Genomic DNA, 17,778 nt, shown 5'->3' on the forward strand with positions numbered 1-17,778 from the left:
CATGTTTCAGAAGAACTACATTCAGAATCACCGATTGTCTTTTCTTCATCTTTTTTTCCTTGAACTTGTAGATGTTTGAGTCGCCTGGGTTTCTTCTTTTACACTAGATATGGGTTGTTTGAAAACGATTTCGTTATCCTTATCATCATCATTCATTGCAGCCACTTTGGATTTTCGTTTCTCCAAAAATGTTAGTGTACAAACTGGTGTGGGGCCCTGGCTATCCAGAGACTTCCCAAGAGGGTTGGGAGTGACTGAAGCCTCTTTCTTCTTCTTCCCACGTAAAGCCTGGCACTTTCTGGAATTTCAAAGACTCGTGTTTGAAGCACTTTCCTCATTTTTATGTAAAATTAATGAAGGGAAATCATAATTAATTCCCTTTTTAGCTGATTTCCTCCTGAGTAATTTTTCCTTCCTTTTAAATCACTCCTCCATCCACAGCTTTTGAAGAAGTGTCCGTATCTATCCATTTCACCGCTGGATACGTCGGCCTTTTAAATGGCATATGCCACTCTCTAAAAAGTTCTTCGTGTACTTTTTCAGGTGGTATAACATGACACTTCAAGAGTCTTTCACCAAAAAGTTAGTTGTTCATTGTTTCAGCAACTATTTTGGCAACATCTTCAGACTCAAACTCCAAGAAGCCATAGCCTTTGCTGTTTCGTCTTTTTACTCCTAGACAGCCTGAGTCCCGTAACAGTGCCAAACTGAGAGAAATACGCTCGGATCTGGGATTCCTAAAGCCATGGAGGTAAGTGGCCCACATACATTACTCCAGGAGTAGGTTTTTCTTTCTCCTGTTGCTTGGTTGCATGCTGGCAAACCTGTGCCAGCTTCTTCTGGAACTTGTCGTCCTCCTGAGGGTTCAGGGACAGGAGCGGCTTGGCCGGGCCAGAGGAGACCCCCAGGCTGCAAGCTCCCAGGATGGAAGTGCCCTCCCTGAGGTTTGTTTTTTGTTTCTGTTGTTTTTCAGTTTCAACTTAGGGAAGTATAACTGCTCATAAATTATACTTTCTATGTCTACCCTAAAGATATTTTTCCATTTCAAACGTTAATAATTTTACCCTCCTCCTGAACCACAAAAGAACCCTAGGATACTCTTATTCTGGTCATCTTCCTCCCATTGTGTATGCCATTGTTATCCAGCATTTTAGGTCTGTCTTTTTTAACCCTACAATGTGTACATTATTAATAGTTTTATTCAATTGATTTTTGCTTAGCTATACCCACATAGTTACAACTCCTTTGTGCATGAGTCCTTCTTACATCTCAGACCTTCCATTTGGGCCATTTTCTTTTTCCTTGATCTGTGTGTGTTTGAACTTTTCTTTATGAAAGCCTATTAATAGTCCCTCTCTGAGAAGGACTCTTTAACTTTGCTTCTCAGGCATAATTTGTGAGGCTGGATTGAAAGCACAGTGATTCAGGCGATTTGCTGCCTTGAAGCTGGAAAAGGTAACTATTAGATAAGTCAGACTTTTTAAAGAAGGAAATGTTCCAGCCATATCCAGGGCCTTGCTTCTGAGCATTATGGGGATTCTGTTATCTCTTACATATAAAAGAAACCAGATACATGCATCAAATTTACTTGCAAGAATCTTAAAATCCTTTAATCTGACCAAATGATGTAAAGCAATTTAATAAAGGGAATCTCGCTTTATTTAAGGTTGAAGAGTGGAATTTTTAATGATACAAGGTTGCTTTAATATTCCAGTAAAACTACTTCAGAACTCCTGATTCCCTCAGCCTCCATAATGGACAACTGTGGGGGTTTTTTTCCCCCTGTCTGGCATCTATACTCTCTTCTTCTGATCATACCACTCTACTTTGCCTTTGAGAGAATATCCTTTCTTCATTCTTGCCCCGTGTAATGGAAGGGATCAGAGCCTACGCTCGGATTCCAGAGATGGTCATCTGACTCAAGAAGGGGTGCCTATGGGTAGGATCCACTAAATTAAATGTGAAGTGGGGCCAAGGTACTTCCTGACAAAAACCTTATCTGAGGAAAAGAGACAGTTGATGGTCCAAAGACAATGAATTGGTATAAAGAGGAATCTGTTATGTTCATCAGGGGATGTCTTATTGAGATTAGGTTTTTGAAGAGGGAGACCTTGGGTTATTCCTAAGAACTAACACCAGAAATCTGTGAAGAAGAGGTGATAAGAAAAGAAGTCATTTCACCACAAACTGTGAGAAATTTAGTGCACAAGCTGACATGGCTTTGTAGCCACATAACAGAGTGGAATCCACATGGGGGAGCTTAGGGACTAGAGTCCAGTGGCTCTGTGGAAAGGGTCATGCCTTCTGCCTGGACCTCAAGCTATTGGATTAAGTTTGGCTAGAACGAAGAGTCCAATGACATGGCTTCAGAGTAGCTAACTTTTGGGAGTATTTTTCCCCACTCATAAAAATATTTCAAGTCCTCAGGGAAGAGAAAAAGGTGAAAAGGAAACAGGTATCCTGTTGCCAGGACTGCAGGTGTTTCTGCTTAAACGCCAGGACCACTTGGCCATTATAGCGCCCTTCAGCTCACAGCAGGTATGAGCAGAGAAACAACAGGCCGACCAAGTGGCAAGAGGAGGTGTGCTGTTTCAGAGTCTGCCTGTGCTCCTGGTCCTCAAAGCATGTGGAGGAGGAAGGGAAGAAGGTGTGCGGGAGGGTTTTGTACTCTGTAGCAGGTTACTGGGTGGGGTTTACCCCCAAACTGGTACTTAGGATCCCAATGTACAGACAAAAAGCGTTAAGTACTTCACATTCTAAACAGCAGCCGTAGCCTCAGACCAGCCCTTCAACCCCACGACCTTCCCAGAGAGGAGAGAGGGGATCTTTCGGGGTTGCCAGTGGGGACCCAACACCCCAGAGCAGTTGGAGCCTGGAGATTAAAGGGGAGGAGTCCTCCCAGAGGGGATGCAAACCTCTCCCTACCCTCAGGTGAGTGCTGAAGGAAGAGGAACCAGCGGTCCCTGGCCCTGCCTCTCCCGCTCAGATCCGTGAGCTGTAAGCTCGTCAAGATGGGGGAGTGGACAGCTTTGAAAAGCTGGAGCGTCTTTTAATAATCTAGAATGAAGTAGAAGTTACAGAATCTAAGCTATTGACAATGAATCTCCCTATAGAGTGAGAAAGAAAGGTTTACCAGTTGGGGCCAGAGACTGAAGACAAATAAAACAGGTTCATGTTTTACCCCACTGAGTTAGGATTGTTCATAAATGTTTACAACAAATTTACAGTAATGGTAGAAAAAGCACCAAGAATCTCATTTTCTTCTGACAATGGGCAAGCTGTCCTATCCTTTCCTAGAAGGGAAAAAATGCCTGGAGAGAAGGGAAAATAAAGAGGAGGGGAGAAGACTAACACCTGTGGCTGAACTCAGTTGTAGGCCTTGGAGAAAATCAGCTGAAAGGAAGGAATGGAATGAAATGAGGTTGCTCAGTGGGCTCCAATTACAGCCTAACAGCAAATGAAACTGGTTGGGCAGTGGTTTCAGACTTAAGATAAAAGTACAGCCTTCTTGCCTTACTCTAGTCAGGGGAGTCGGAGTTGCTGGAATCCTCCCCGGAGGGAGAAGTAGAAAGGTGCCTTGTTTTAATGTTATTTTTAGGGTTGGAGGTGGTGGGGGTGATGATGGTGGTGGGTGGAATAAGTAGAAAGGAAAAAGAAAAGCAAAGCAAAAGAACACTTCCTTTGTGCTGTTTTAACAAGAAAGTTTTCATTCTCTCCTTAGGCTCAATAGACGCCACCTAGGGGGCCAACAGCGGACTCACACTCAGCCAGCAGTGTGGCCCAGGTTTGACATTTCATACTTACTTGCTTTGCCTGCCAAAGGCAAGGGTGTAAATGGTGTTTTAGCTCCTCGAAGGCTGCCCGTCACATTGGGGTAGAGGCAGCAGCTGATTCAAGCTGGTGGAAAGGGGCCCAGGAGCGCCAGGGAACCCCAAGAGCTGGGGTAAACAAAGGGGACTCAGCAGCTGCCAGACTCCAGGTGAGAGTTGAGAACCAGAGAGGCTGAAGGCTGGCTGGTGCTCACAGCTGGCTGTGCTCAGCAGCAAGCCAAGGCTCTGGAACCTGGGCACCTGATGAGGCCGGCTGGAACTCACTGGTCCTCAAGACAGAAATCTGACATTTAGAAGGTCATTTTTATTCAAGACAGTGGCACCACCAGCAGAAATACAGCAGAGAGATTCACTCGAGGCAGGGACCATCTGTCCTCTGACCCAATCATATTTTATACCATTTCGTGTGCATTCTGGGCCTGGAGAAGACTCCTGGGGCTGGTGGGAGCCAGAACGTAAGGAATATTTCAACCAATGTAAAATGAGGTGGGTTTTTTTCTCCTGAGATATAGTTGACATGAAATATTACATTGATTTCAAGTGTACAACATAATGATTCCGTATTTGGGTATATTCTGAAACGATCACCACAGTAAGTCTAGTTAACATGCATCACCATACATAGTTACAAAAAATGTTTTTTCTTGTGATGAGGACTTTTAGGATCTACTCACTTAGCAACTTTCCAATATACAATACAGTATTATTAACTACAGTGCTGTACATTACATTCCCATGGCTTACTTATTTTAGAACTGCAAGTTTGTACATTTGACCCTCTTTACCCATTTTTCCCACTTCCCAACCCCCAACTCTGGTTCCCACTTCCCACACCCTAACTCTGGCAACCACCAATCTGTTCTCTGCCTCTCTAAGCTTAGAGATTTCTTTAATGTCGTTTAGATTCCACATACAAGTCAGATAATATGGTATTTGTCTTTCTCTGACTTATTTCACTTAGCATAATGCCCTCAAGATCCATCCATGCTGTGGCAAATGGCAAGATTTCTTTCTTTTTTGAAATTGCTGAATAGTAGTCCATTATATATAATATATCACATTTTCTTTATCCATTCATCCATCAGTGGACATGTAAGTTGCTTCCATGTCTTGGCTATTGTAATGCTGCAGTGAACATGCGGGGGGGGGGGTGCATTTATCTTTTTGAATTAGTTTTTTCTTTTCTTCAGATTAAATACCCAGTAATGGAATTGCTGGATCATATGATAGTTGTATTTTTAAATTTTTAAGGAACCTCCATACTGTTTTCCATAGTGGCTGCACCAATTTACACTCCCACCAACAGCGCACAAAGTTCTCTTTTTGACATATCCTCACCAACGCTTGTTACTTCTCGTCTTTTTGATGAAAGCCATTCTAACGGGTATGAAGTGATACCTCATTGTGGTTTTGATTTGCATTTTCCTGATGATGCATGGTGTTAAACATCTTTTCATATGTCTTTTGGTCATCTGTATATCTTCTTTGGAAAAATGTCATTCAGATTTGCCCATTTTTTAATTGAATTGCTTGGGTTTTTTGCTGTTGAGTTATAACTTATTTATGTATTTTTGGATATTAATTCCTTATCAGATATATGATTTGCAAATATTTTCTCCCATTCAGTAGGTTGCTTTTTCACTTTGTTGATGGTTTCCTTTGCAGTGCAGAAGCTTTCTAGTTTGATATAGTCCCTCTTGTTTATTTTTGCTTTTGTTGCCTTTGTTTTTGGTGTCAGATCCAAAAGAATTCTCATTGAGACCAATGTCAAGGAGCTTACTACCTATATTTTCATTTAGGAGTTTTATGGTTTGGGGGCTTATATTCAAGTATTTAATCCATTTTGAGTTAACTTTTGTGTATGATATAAGATAGAGGTCTAGTTTCATTTGAATTGATTTTACGATACTCACAATCAAAAGAATCCTAAATAATACAGCTGCTCAGTCCTACTGCAAAGCACTTTGGAGAGTGCCTGTGGTCAGATATAAAGTGGCAGTAAGGCAACAAATATGATCACAGTACCTACCTGCCAATATCCTCTTCTAAGAGACTGTCCTGTCTAGAATATCTTTATGAAGGTGTGGGTCTAAGCATGTTATTCCAACCCAGCACTTGGTCAGGAGCAGGTACTCAACCCTGGGACAGTCAGGATAAACCTTAAGGTTATGCTATCTTAAGAAATAGCACCCATGTTATTAGTGGCTTAAAAGAACATGGGCAAATAACGTTGTTAATCAACAATAGTTCAATTTTTAAAAAAAAGAACATTGGAGGAGGGAAGAACATGGGTTTATTTCCTGATCTCACTCTCTGTCCGTAACATGTCAGGTAGCGGTCCCTCTCCTAATTGTCCTCAATCCAGGAGATGTTGAAGGGGCAACCACCTTCTGGAGCATTGCTGTCACTACAAAACAAAACAAAACAAGAAAATGGCTGAGATAATACAAAAGGTTGAATTGTCAAACTCACAGGGATCATAGAGCCTACCTGATACTAAAATGTATTAATAATTCAAAGGATATAGGCAACTCCAAGATACCAGTGAACAGGGAGAAATTTGGGACTGTCAGTGCTATTTGTTTTCTTTCTTTCTTTTTTTCTATCTTTCTTTCGTCCTTTCTTTCAGATATTCTTGTTTAGATTTAAAATCTAAATCTAGGTTCTGAGGAGGGTTTCACTTGGAAAAAGGGGGCCTTTCAGTTACCAAACATCTCCAGTTTATGCTCTAGTCATGACGTAGCTGATTGACAGTTTCCCAGCGGGTCATGCCCCATGAATGCAAAAATTGCAGATTTGTTGACCATAGCAACCTAGACAGACCAAGCACCTCCTGCTAATAACATTCCATAGGCAAAGACTCTCCATTATCTGCCATCAGGAGATGTGCTTAGCACATTTACAGGAATAATTTTTCTTTGAATCCCCCCTACTACCTGTCTATATTCCCAGGAGCAGAAGGAGAATGAGTTGCAGGCCAGCTGCTAACCTCTTCCTTTCTGATGATGAATCATGCTTTGGCTCTTAAAGGTTTCCTTCTGGAAATTAAGTATATCACTTCTATTCACGTTTCACTGGCCAAAGCAGGTCACATGGCCAAGCCTGGAATCAAGAAGGTGGGAAGTAGAATCCTTCCTTGGGGAAGGAAACCAGATATTGTTGGGCTGTTATACAATTTATCACAGGCAGCCAATTCATAGTCAGGAAGGGGGACCCTGATATACAGATTTGCATAGTGCTAGGGTAATGCTAACTGCTGTAACAGATAAGCCTCTCAATTTATGTTGCTTAATGCAAAGAATGCTTAGTTTTCTTTCATATTACAATTCAATGTGATATTTATTTTTGGTTTTGTTTATTTTTTATTGAAGTATAGTTGATTTTCAATATTGTGTTGGTTTCTGGTGTATAGCATAGTGATTTAGTGACACATATATCTGTGATGTTCCCTGTGCTATACAGTAGGGCCTTATTGTTTAATATATAGTAGTTTCTGTCTGCTAATCCCAAACTCCCAATTTATTCCTCCCCATCCTCTTTCCCCTTTGATAACTGTAAGTTTGTTTTCTATGTCTGTGATAAATAAGTTCATTTATGTAATTTTTTTTAGATTCTACATATAAGTGATATCATATGATGTTTGTCTTTCTCTGACTTACTTCACTTAGTATGATAATCTCCAGGTCCATCCATGTTGCTGCAAATGGCATTATTTTATTCTTTTTTTATAGCTGAGTAGTATTCCATTGTATATACATGCCACAACTTCTTTATCCAGTCATCTGCCAATGGACATTTAGGTTGCTTCCATGTCTTAGCTACTGTAAATAGTGCTACTATGAACATTGGGGTAATAGCAGCTTAAAAAATTTTTTCATTTCTTATATGTAGAAGTCCCAAAATGAGCAGCCCAGGGATAGTATTTGGTTCTGCTCCTTCAAGTCTTCAGGGATCCAGGTTCCTTCTATTTTGTTTTAAAAGGCACGGTCTCCATTCCCAAGGAACAGTTTCCTCCTGGTCCCCAGTGATGATTCCATGTCCATCCATCTGTCTATAGTCTAACCAATAAGAAGGAAGACAGGACAAAGAAGGGTAGAGGGCTCATACTTCCTGTTATTTTCCATGAAAAGTTCCTGGAAGCTATCACAGGACACTTCTGTTTATATTCCACTGCCCAGGACATATGGCCAAATCTAGGTACAAGAGAGGTCTTTATTCTTGTAGGAAGAAAACTGCTCTTTTGTTTTAGAAAAACAGCCTGATGATTGGAGTTGGTTTTGAATAACTAGGATCCTTGCAGATTAACCTAGACGGGAAAGCTTTAGTTAAAGAGAATTCAATTGCTTTTCACAATAAAAATCACAGAAAATTAGATTCTTTCTCAGTTGTGCAAAAGAGCAAGATTGCAGGAATATAGGAGAGAAAGAGAACGGTCTTGGTGGAGGGGGGATCTCGGTACAATGGTGTATTGGTTTCCTAGGGCTGCCTTCACAAAGTACTACAAACTGAGTAGTTTAAACAACAGAAATTGATTGTCTAACAGTTCCAGAAGCTAGAAGTCCAAGATCAAGGCATTGGTAGAGTTGGTTCCTGCCAGATTCAGGGAAGGATCTGTTCCAAGCTTATCTCCTTAACTTGTAGATGGTCACCTTCTGCCTGTATCTCTTCTTATCTTCTCTCTATGTGCTTCTGTCTCTGTGGCCAAATGTCCTCTTCTTATAATGACCTGGTCATTTTGGATTAGGACCCACCCTGGTGACCTCATTTTAACTTGAATTCTTCTGTAAAATCATTATCTCCAAATAAAGTTACATTCTGAGGTACTGGGGATTAGAACTCTGACATATCTTTTGAGGGGACACAATTCAACCTACAACAAACTGTAAAGAAAAGGATGGTTGGTGAGAATTCTCTGGGAAGGAGAGGCAAGGGCCTTTAAGAATAGCAATGTTTAGTATTCCGTTTAAATGTTCTGCTTATTCAGAATAAGTATATTCAAATTTAGATGTAAATCCTCTCTGTTACCCCAAAACGTCAGTACAAAGTCTGCTGCATATGAATGACATTCAGCTTAGAGGTGCTGTGGAGAATGGGATTCTCTGTCTGAGGAAGCAGTCTCTCCTGCTTGTCCTGCTCTGCCCTGCCTCAAAGCAAGCCTGGAAGGTTAGTGCCCGGGAAGCATCCCCCAGCCGCTTCCAGATGAGGAGTTAGTGAGTAAATACCCCAACTTCCTCACCCCTGTTGGGGACAACTCTGAGGTTCCTTCCTCATCATCTCCAGATGCCCCAGGGGCACTGACACCCAACTGCCCACAGGGGTAGTGCACACTTTATTCACTTCCTTCTGCTCCTGACCACACACCCTACTCCCTTACTGGCATTTCCTGGGATCACCTCACAAATAAACTAACCCCAATCCCAGCCTTGCTACCAGATGATCCTAAACTTAAACAATGACCAAAAATCTGAAAACTTAAACTGGAATTCAAGAACTTTTTTATCTTAGTAAGCTTAGGAAAAAGTCCTACTATTCTTAATAAATGTCTACTGATGTCTTTGCTAATCCCCTGCCCTGGAAAACAACACTGGATCAATATCCCTTGTTTCATCCATGAGATTTCAGCATTAGATTTGAAAAGGCTGGAAACACAAATAATTGTATTTTCAAAGTTTATTTTGACTTTGCTCCCTGCTCGCACCTTGAAACAGATGGTATCCATTCAAATGAAAATGAGGTATAAAAGTGATTTTTATTAAAATAAACATACAATTTAAGTTTTGTTTTATTCATACTACAAATAGTGATGTGAGTTCCCAGTAAATAGGTTGTATATATGACATAATTCTTAGTTATTTGTGCTCTACCAATTATATTAAAGTTATGACTGACGTTACCACAGAACCTCAATAATCATTAGTATATAATTTGCAGTTTTCCAGATTTGGGAGCTCTCTGGAAGCTGCAAGTAACTAGCCAACTGTTTTTAGAGAGTACAGTAATGACTGTTATTACTGAGGAGTTAAGTGAAGCTCCTTTTTATGCTCTGAAGATTACTTGATATTATACTTGATGCTATCATTAAAAAAAAAAGGAACCAACAGACAGACAGACAGCAAACTAACTATAACAGTCCAATAACCTGGGCCAATATTGTTGGCTGTGAAAATTAACAGTCTCCCATTGTTTCTGATTTCTCTAATGAGAACACCTGCCTATACAAGTATGCTTAATTAGATGGATTGCCCTGACTCGTGAGTGTCATTAGATGAACAATAAGTGAAATTAAAGGGAAGGGAACATTTCTGAGATTTTGTTTATTGTGTGAAAGCATAATCGGCCACAGAGATGACTCAGGCTCAGTCAGCTCCCCTCACCTCACCCAAAACAAACCTTGCTCTATCCTCCCTTCAGGGCTCCTAGAATGTGGCGTCTAGACCCACTACCGCCATCTCCTTTCAGCCATCTGGCCCTAGCTTCTTTCCCTTTTAAACTAGATCATGGTAGACTTTCTCCAGACATTTTTTTTTTTTTAATGTAGGGAAACATGCTTCTCATTTAGAACTGACCCTAGGTTAAAATGTTAGAAATTCAAGTTTGCTTTCAGTCCCATTAACCTCCTTTTCTGCCTTCCTCCTCTTCTCACCTTTATATGTTCAGGGCACATCTGAGCAAACTTGCTTTTGTAATGGTAACTCCTGCCATCCCCTGAGCTATCTTTACTGGTGATGATTACTCTGTAAAATTTACCTCCAGGGAGTGAATAAAAGATTTTCTCCCCATCCTAAAGTACCTCAACCAGGGGGAGGTCAAGTGGCTTCTGAAATCTGATGTTAAGTTCCCTTCCTGCAAACTGTGTACAACCAGTGAAACTGCCTGCCGTCCTAACTTCCCTGCTGGAAGAATGGAAGTCCCTGCCTGAAAACAGCCACAAGTACCGCATAGAGACTGAGTCTTTGGTGTCCTCATTTCCTGCAGCAGCTATTCCAAAATAAAAGCTCCTGCCTTTCACTAGTACTAGTACTCACTAGTACTCCTGCCCTGGGAACCACTTTTAGAAGTCTATTAAGATGTTTGTTCATGCACCATCTCGCTACTACTATTGGCTTCCAGTTCTAATTTTAATAAGACTTACACTGGCTAGCTCCCTGAAATAGCCCTCTTATATTTTTATTCAACTGACTAATTCCAACTGTTTTATGACTAAACCATTTTATTTAACGGTCTCCAAAAGCACCCCATAAAATGCTTTGTGAGTCCTTTCTTGGGGCCATTTTATCGAGGAAGACCTACTACACTTTCACAATTCTTGTGATCAAGTCTCAATCACTTCTGAAAGACTCCAATTGATGGAAATACCACCTGCAGAAGATCTACTGGCTGTGTGGAATATAAACACAGACTGTCCAGACAGATAGGAAGGCTGGAGTGAGACACTGCTGGGGCACTGCCCAGCAATCCCGCTCTCAGGAAACCTCGTCCCCTCCTTCCAGAGTTGGGCACTGGCAGCCATGTTTACACTACAAGTGCCCGCTGTCTGGTCACAGCTGATTGGACCTGAGGGGAACATCTAACAGTCAGGCCATCCAGGTCTCCGGCCCCAGGATTTGGAAGTCAGACTGAGAACTTAGTTGGTCTGTGTATGTTTTGCATTCTCAGACGCAGGGGTTGGAGGTGGGAGGGGCTTGTGACAGCCCACCATGTAGACAGGGGAAGCAAGAAAGAGAAAGGAGAGTGAGGTGAGGGGAGGAGAGGACTAGGATGGAGGCGCAGTGTTCTGACAGCATTCCAGTGCTGGCTGGTGCTCAGCTTCATTTCCGCCTTCCCTAGGGCTTCATGAGCCCCACAGCCTTTTAACAAAGCCCCAAGTTCTGCTTCAGCTGGCCTCTTTCTCGTGGCCTAGGTGGTGGTTTTAAGATACATCCACAGATTCTTTGACATTCCTCCCTTCACAAGGTGAAGGCTAAATTCCCTCCCCAGAAATGTGGGCTGGACCTAGTGACTCACTTTTAAGAAAGAGAATGGGGTGGATTAGACAGTGTGGGACTTACAAAACCAAGTCATAAAAGGCATTGACACCCACCTTGCTCTCTGGCATCTCGCCCACTCTGGAGGACTCCAGCAGCCTCCAGAGATGCTCATTGAGAGGCACTGAGGCCTCCCACAGTCCACCAGCTTTTCTTGCCCACCATGTAAGGGAGCCACTTTGGAAGCAGATCGATCTTCAAGCCAGTTTTCAACTAAAATCTCATAAGATTCTTAGCCAGAACCATCCAGCTAAGCTTCTCCCAAATCCTTGACCCATGGAAACTGTGAGGGTAATAAGTGTTGATTGTTTTAAGCCACTAAGTTTGGGGTACCATGTATGCAACAGCCTTCAAGGCTCCACCCTATCTGGGCTCCCTTTCAAACCTCATTTCTGGCCCCTCTTTGCTCTTTATGCTCTAACTACGTATTTTCCTCCTTACAGCCTTCACCCACAGTATTTCCATTACCTGAAGTCCTCTTCCCACAAATAGCGTTTTCTTATCTTTTAGGTCTTAGCTTAAATGACAATGCTTCCAAGAGACCTTATCAAGACCTTGACCAAACTATCCTTCCACCCTATTCTCTCACAGTATTCTGTTCTTTGTCTTTGTAGATTTTACTACAACCTGTATAATTATTTGATTTGGGGTTTTCTTGTTGATATTTGCCTTTCCACAGTAAGTCCAAGGCTAAGCACCCAGTAGACTCTCAATGGTATTTGTGCAATAAATAAGTGAAGGGGGTTCCATTAGCTATGAATAAGGAGTTCTAACTAATGGTTCAACAAGTAATTACTGGGCCAGGGGTCCCAAATTCCATTTCCTTGTTTTCAATAAGCCAAAACCCCTTTCAGGGGGTTTTTAGCTCTTCCAAGATATGTTTAGGACAGGTGGATACCTAATGAGGAGGGCCCCCAAGCCCAGGTGGTTACTGTCAGAGGCCAACGAGTTAAAAGCCCTTGGATGAGCTGGCTGGCCAGTGAATGAGGACCACAAGCACCAGCTTCAACAGGACGCTCTGCCAGCTCTCTCTGTACTCCCATGGATTCAGCATACCTTGCTTTCCAGCCATTTTCGGAACAGCAGGACTGACCTGAATCCCAGAGTGTTAGAAAGATCTCATTATCAGGGCAGCCGGTGTGAACTTCTCAATGTCCTTTCTCCCTATACTAGAAACTCTCTGCTCTCCTGCTCTCCTCCCTGGGACCACAGGGGGGCGTCCTTCCCTCGTCCCTCTCATTCCAGCCCCACCCTGCCTGACTCACACAGCTCCTCCCCGAGGGCCATGTTCTCCACTGTGTTCTCAGACTCAGTGGTGCCAACAGCACTGCCCCACTAACTCCCATCTTAAGTCTCTAGTTTACCTTTTAAGATATTTGAAGCTTCTGTGACCCCTATTCCTAGGGTCACCCACAGGTAAGGTGAGTTGCTCACAGCTAGCCAGGATACCAAGCAGGGCCTAAGCCTGAGGAGTACATGGATGACCTCCAGAAGAGTAGCCATTTCATGGGCAGAGCCCATGGCTTAGGGGAATGAATAGACAGCCACGGCTACCCGTCATCCTCCCCTCCAACCTCCCTCACTCCTTCCCTCTCTCTCCGTCTCCCTACCCCTCCTTCCATCCCCTCCCCTTTCCCATGATCTCTGGTCTCATCCTCTCTACATTTACGTTTCTCTCCCTGCATCTACTCCATTCCTTTTTTTCAGTCTCAACCAAATTCCTCTGTTTACTTACCTTATACAAGGCCCATCCCTTCATTTCTACTGGACCCAGTAGCCCAGCACCCATGGGTCACTGGGATTTCCCTCGGTGTCTGTTAGCTTGACTTTTTGAGACAGCTTGTGAGAATTCAGATCATCTTTTCAGGCCAAGCTATGGCAATCAGGGCAGTGGCTCACCTCTGCATGGAGGCATCTGGGGCCACCAGGGGCTGGGAGCAGGGTCCATAGCCTACTGTGGGCAGGCAGTCTTCCAGAAGGGTGCAGAATGGGCAGGCCTCCTCAAGTGCCACTCCTCCACCAAGACCTGCCTCTTAGGAGGGTATTTGAGGGTTACCCCACAGCCTAAAAATATACTCCATCAACCTTTGGAATTCAAGGAATTTTCTCCAGGGGAAAAAAAAATCCTGATACTGGATAGTGTTATACAAGCACAGCTTAGAGTCTTACAAAATGGGACTTCAGAGACCATCTGCTCCAGGAATGGCCAACCTAACTCATCTCAGGCCAACTCTGCAGCCATTGTATTATAAAGAATTGTGCCCTCATCACTCTGTGATGTTTTGGTGTGAGGATTTGCTGGATACTTGCCTGGATGTCTTGAGTCATTCAGCATCATTTCTTCGAGGAAACCACTCCTTTCCCAGTCAATGTGGTGGAATGGAGTGTCCCTTATGGTGTCCTGTCCCTTCCATCCTTAGTGGTGAGCACGTGATCCTGATTGAATCAGTTCTAGCCTGGCCTCTGATTGGTGCAGAGGTGGGACCCCTGTAGGACCACTTCGAGTCTTTTCTGTGATAGCTATGTCTTGTCAAACTAACACACCCTGAGGCTGCCAGGTGCCCTCTTTCCCATGACATGACAAAGCCTGCAGGCAGCCTGAAGACAGAGGACGTCCCACAGAACATAGAGATGGAGAGAGGGAGGGAGAACCTTAATAATACAGTTCCAAAGAAACCAGTTCCTTCCTTTTTTTCTTAAACTACAGTAGCCCCTCCCCCTGCTTAATCGCAGTTTTGCTTTTCATGGTTTCAGTTACCCGTGGCCAAATTTGGTCTGAAAATATTGAATGGAAAATTCCAGAAGTAAACAATCCATAACTTCTAAATCGCGGGCCTCTCTGAGTAGTGTAATGAAATCTTGCATGTTCTGCCCTGTCCTGCTTAGGATGTGAATCATCCCTTTGTCCAGCATATCCTGCCCCTTAGTCACATAGTCCACTCAGTTATCAGAGCCACGGTTGCAGTATCAATGTGCTTGTATTCAGGTAACCCTTATTTTACTTACCAGTGGCCCTGAGTGCAAAAGAAGTGATGCTGGCAATTCAGATCTGCCAAAGCAGCCGTAAAGGGAAAAGGTGAAATTTCTCTACTTCACAAGGGAAAAAGAAAACTTGTATGCTGAGGTTGCTAAAACCTGAGGTAAAAACTAATCTTTTCTCTGAGAAATTGTGAAGAAGGAAAAAGAAATTCATGGAGTTTTGCTGTCAAACCTCAAATTGCAAAAGTTATGGCCCCTGTGTACGGTAATATGTGCTTACTTAAGATGGAAAAGGCATTAAATTCATGCAAGATTATTTTGAGGGAGAGACCACATTCACATAACTTTTAATACATTAGTATATTGTTAGGCATTCTATTTTATTGATTATTGTTCATCTCTGTGCCTAATTTGTAGACAAAACTTTGTCATAGGTATGCGTACATAGAAAAAAGCACAGCATATATAGGATCCAGTACTCTCCGTGGTTTCAGGCATCCATTGGGGTTCTTGGAATGTATTCCCTGCAGATAAGGGGGAGACGACTATAGTTTGAGTTGAGTTTTCTGTCACATGCAACTAACAGAATTCAAACTAATAATCCCATCTGCTTTATAGATGAGCCTAGGAGTCCAAGAGGGTAACTAATTTGTCTAAGACCACTCATCTACTTAGTTATGTGGCCATTCAGGAAGCAGGTTCTAAAAGACTGACATGAGCCATCTCTCCTTGCTGGGTCAGAGAAGACCCTGCTGAAAGCTGTTTGGATACTGATTCTGTCATTAGCTTTCTCTTCCATTCCATGTCATTGGAAAATTTGATAAGCATCCCATAAATGTCTAAACCACTATTAATATTCTGAAAACAACACTAGATCCTAACCACAGAACCCTCCCCCCATGATGACACTGACCCATTGACCCTTCTCTTGATACAGCTGTTGAATTGCTCACTAACCCACGAACTGTACTATTGTGCAGTCTGTACCCTTGCCACTCAAAGTGTGGAGTCTGGACTTGTACAACACCTTGGAGCCTGTTACAGTGCAGATTCTCAGGCCCCACTCCAGCCCTTCAGAATCTGCATTTTAACAGGATCCTCAGGGGAGTCACTGTACAATAAAGCTTGAGAAGCAGGGATCTTTCTTACCTACCTTCCTTATGTAAGGATCCTTACCTTAATACACACACATACATTTTTGCCATATGCCTTCTGAAATTTAATAAACTTAAACTGTGCTCTTCATCTAAAAGTTAGGCAACCCTGTTGCAATTAGGAACATAGTTAATTTAGTGCATGTTTTTCTTGTTGAACCTAGGCAGGCTCCCATCGGTCCCTGATGATAAACCATAATTGTAATAAAAAGAGATATTGCCCAGGCTTAATGCCAAAATGCCAGAACTACAGATTAGAGCACCTTTTTTTGGTTAACTTTTTGAAAATTGGGATCATATTTGTCCATCTCAAGTCTTTGCAAAACCACCCCTAATATTCTTCCAACACATTCTTCACAGTTCTTTAAAGATGATCAAAGGGGTTCAGCGATTTCATTTGCAAGTGTTTTCAATACTCTGGAACTCCTCCAGGTCAGGTCATTTAAGCTAATTTAGAGTATCTAGGTCAGTAGATTGCAACCCTGGCTGCACATAAGAGTCGCCTGAGATAGCTTTAAAACTACCCTTGCTTGGGCCCCTTGACAGAGCAATTGAATCATCATCTCCGGGTGGAGCCCAGCAGGGCATTGCTTTTTTAAGCACCCCCAGGTAATTCTAATGTGCCAACAGGGTTAAAAGCCATTGAACAGAGGGTGGTTTTTTTTAATCTAACACTGAGGGCCCATGAAATTAGAATCTCTGTGGCTGAGGCTCAGGCATCAGTAGTTTTAAGCCCCCCCAGATGATACTCAGGGACAGCCAGGATGGAGAACCACTGATAAGAAACTGTTCTCAATTTAAGGCAGGTATTATGCTGTATGTGCAGCCTCACCTAATCCAAACTGATGCAAGTAGGGTTCACCATCTGGGGAAGTTCCCCAGACATCCTTGAGTCCTCTAACCCAAGGTCTCCTGGAAAGCAAAGAGAAAAGATCAATTCAAGGAAAAATTCCAAAGACCAGTTTAGGAAAAATATATAGCTGCCAGATCAACTCAGTAACTGAAGGTTTTATTGTTATTGAACTGAAAACATTCCTCTAAACCAGCGCAAAAATGTTAAGATGGCCCTTTGCCTGACCAGAAGAAAATGATTTAAAATCTTATTGGATTTTGCCCCAAGTCCGTGAAGGAAGCCTAAAGGAGGCTGGGAGCAATAGGAAGGAGGACGCTGGGTGGAGGGACGAGGGGAGGGAGGGTGCACTGTCTAACAGTGCCACCACGTGTAGGCTAATTTCCCCCTATATAGATGTAAAGATGCAGGAATCAATTCGAAGTGTCACTCAGGTCCTGAAGCTGACTTAGTGAGGCCTTTCAGTGTCACCTTGAGAACTAACCTCATGGCAAGGGCAGCATACATCAGTAAGAAGCTCTAATTACTTTTTTCTTTTATTGATCTTGGCCGATCTATTCATTGGGTCCAACCTGCACTGAATGGAGGCTGGTCCTTTTAGCCTCCTCCTGGCTGAGGGGCTTGCTTAATTATTTTTGCCATCTAGTCATCACCTTCGAGCCTTCCTTGTGAAAGATGTCATTGACACCTCAGAAAGGAGTTCTTTATAAAGCAGCATTTTTCTCTGGAGAGGGTTTCGTCTGCCAAAATGGGAAAACACAGCTTGTCAGGTAGACAGGTGGAGCAGTTTTCATGCTCTGAGGGTTTTCTTTCAGCTGTTCAGCAGGCTTTGGTCTGGGTCATTTTCAAGCTGTACTGAGAGTCAGTGAATGGCTGTGCCCACCGACCAGGCTGCACAAGCCACACAGCCCTCCTGTCCTTGGGCCCCCTTCATCACTACC

The 17,778-nt window shown here is 42.8% G+C and overlaps 1 pseudogene; it reads right to left on the reverse strand.

The window, feature by feature from the left end:
* Window positions 1–45: 45 nt before the first annotated feature.
* LOC105091112 (MKI67 FHA domain-interacting nucleolar phosphoprotein-like) lies at window positions 46–5,206 on the reverse strand (annotated as a pseudogene).
* Between the last annotated feature and the right edge of the window lie 12,572 nt (window positions 5,207–17,778).

Source organism: Camelus dromedarius, chromosome 4 (assembly GCF_036321535.1).
Source record: "Camelus dromedarius isolate mCamDro1 chromosome 4, mCamDro1.pat, whole genome shotgun sequence".
Taxonomy (NCBI): Eukaryota; Metazoa; Chordata; class Mammalia; order Artiodactyla; family Camelidae; genus Camelus; species Camelus dromedarius.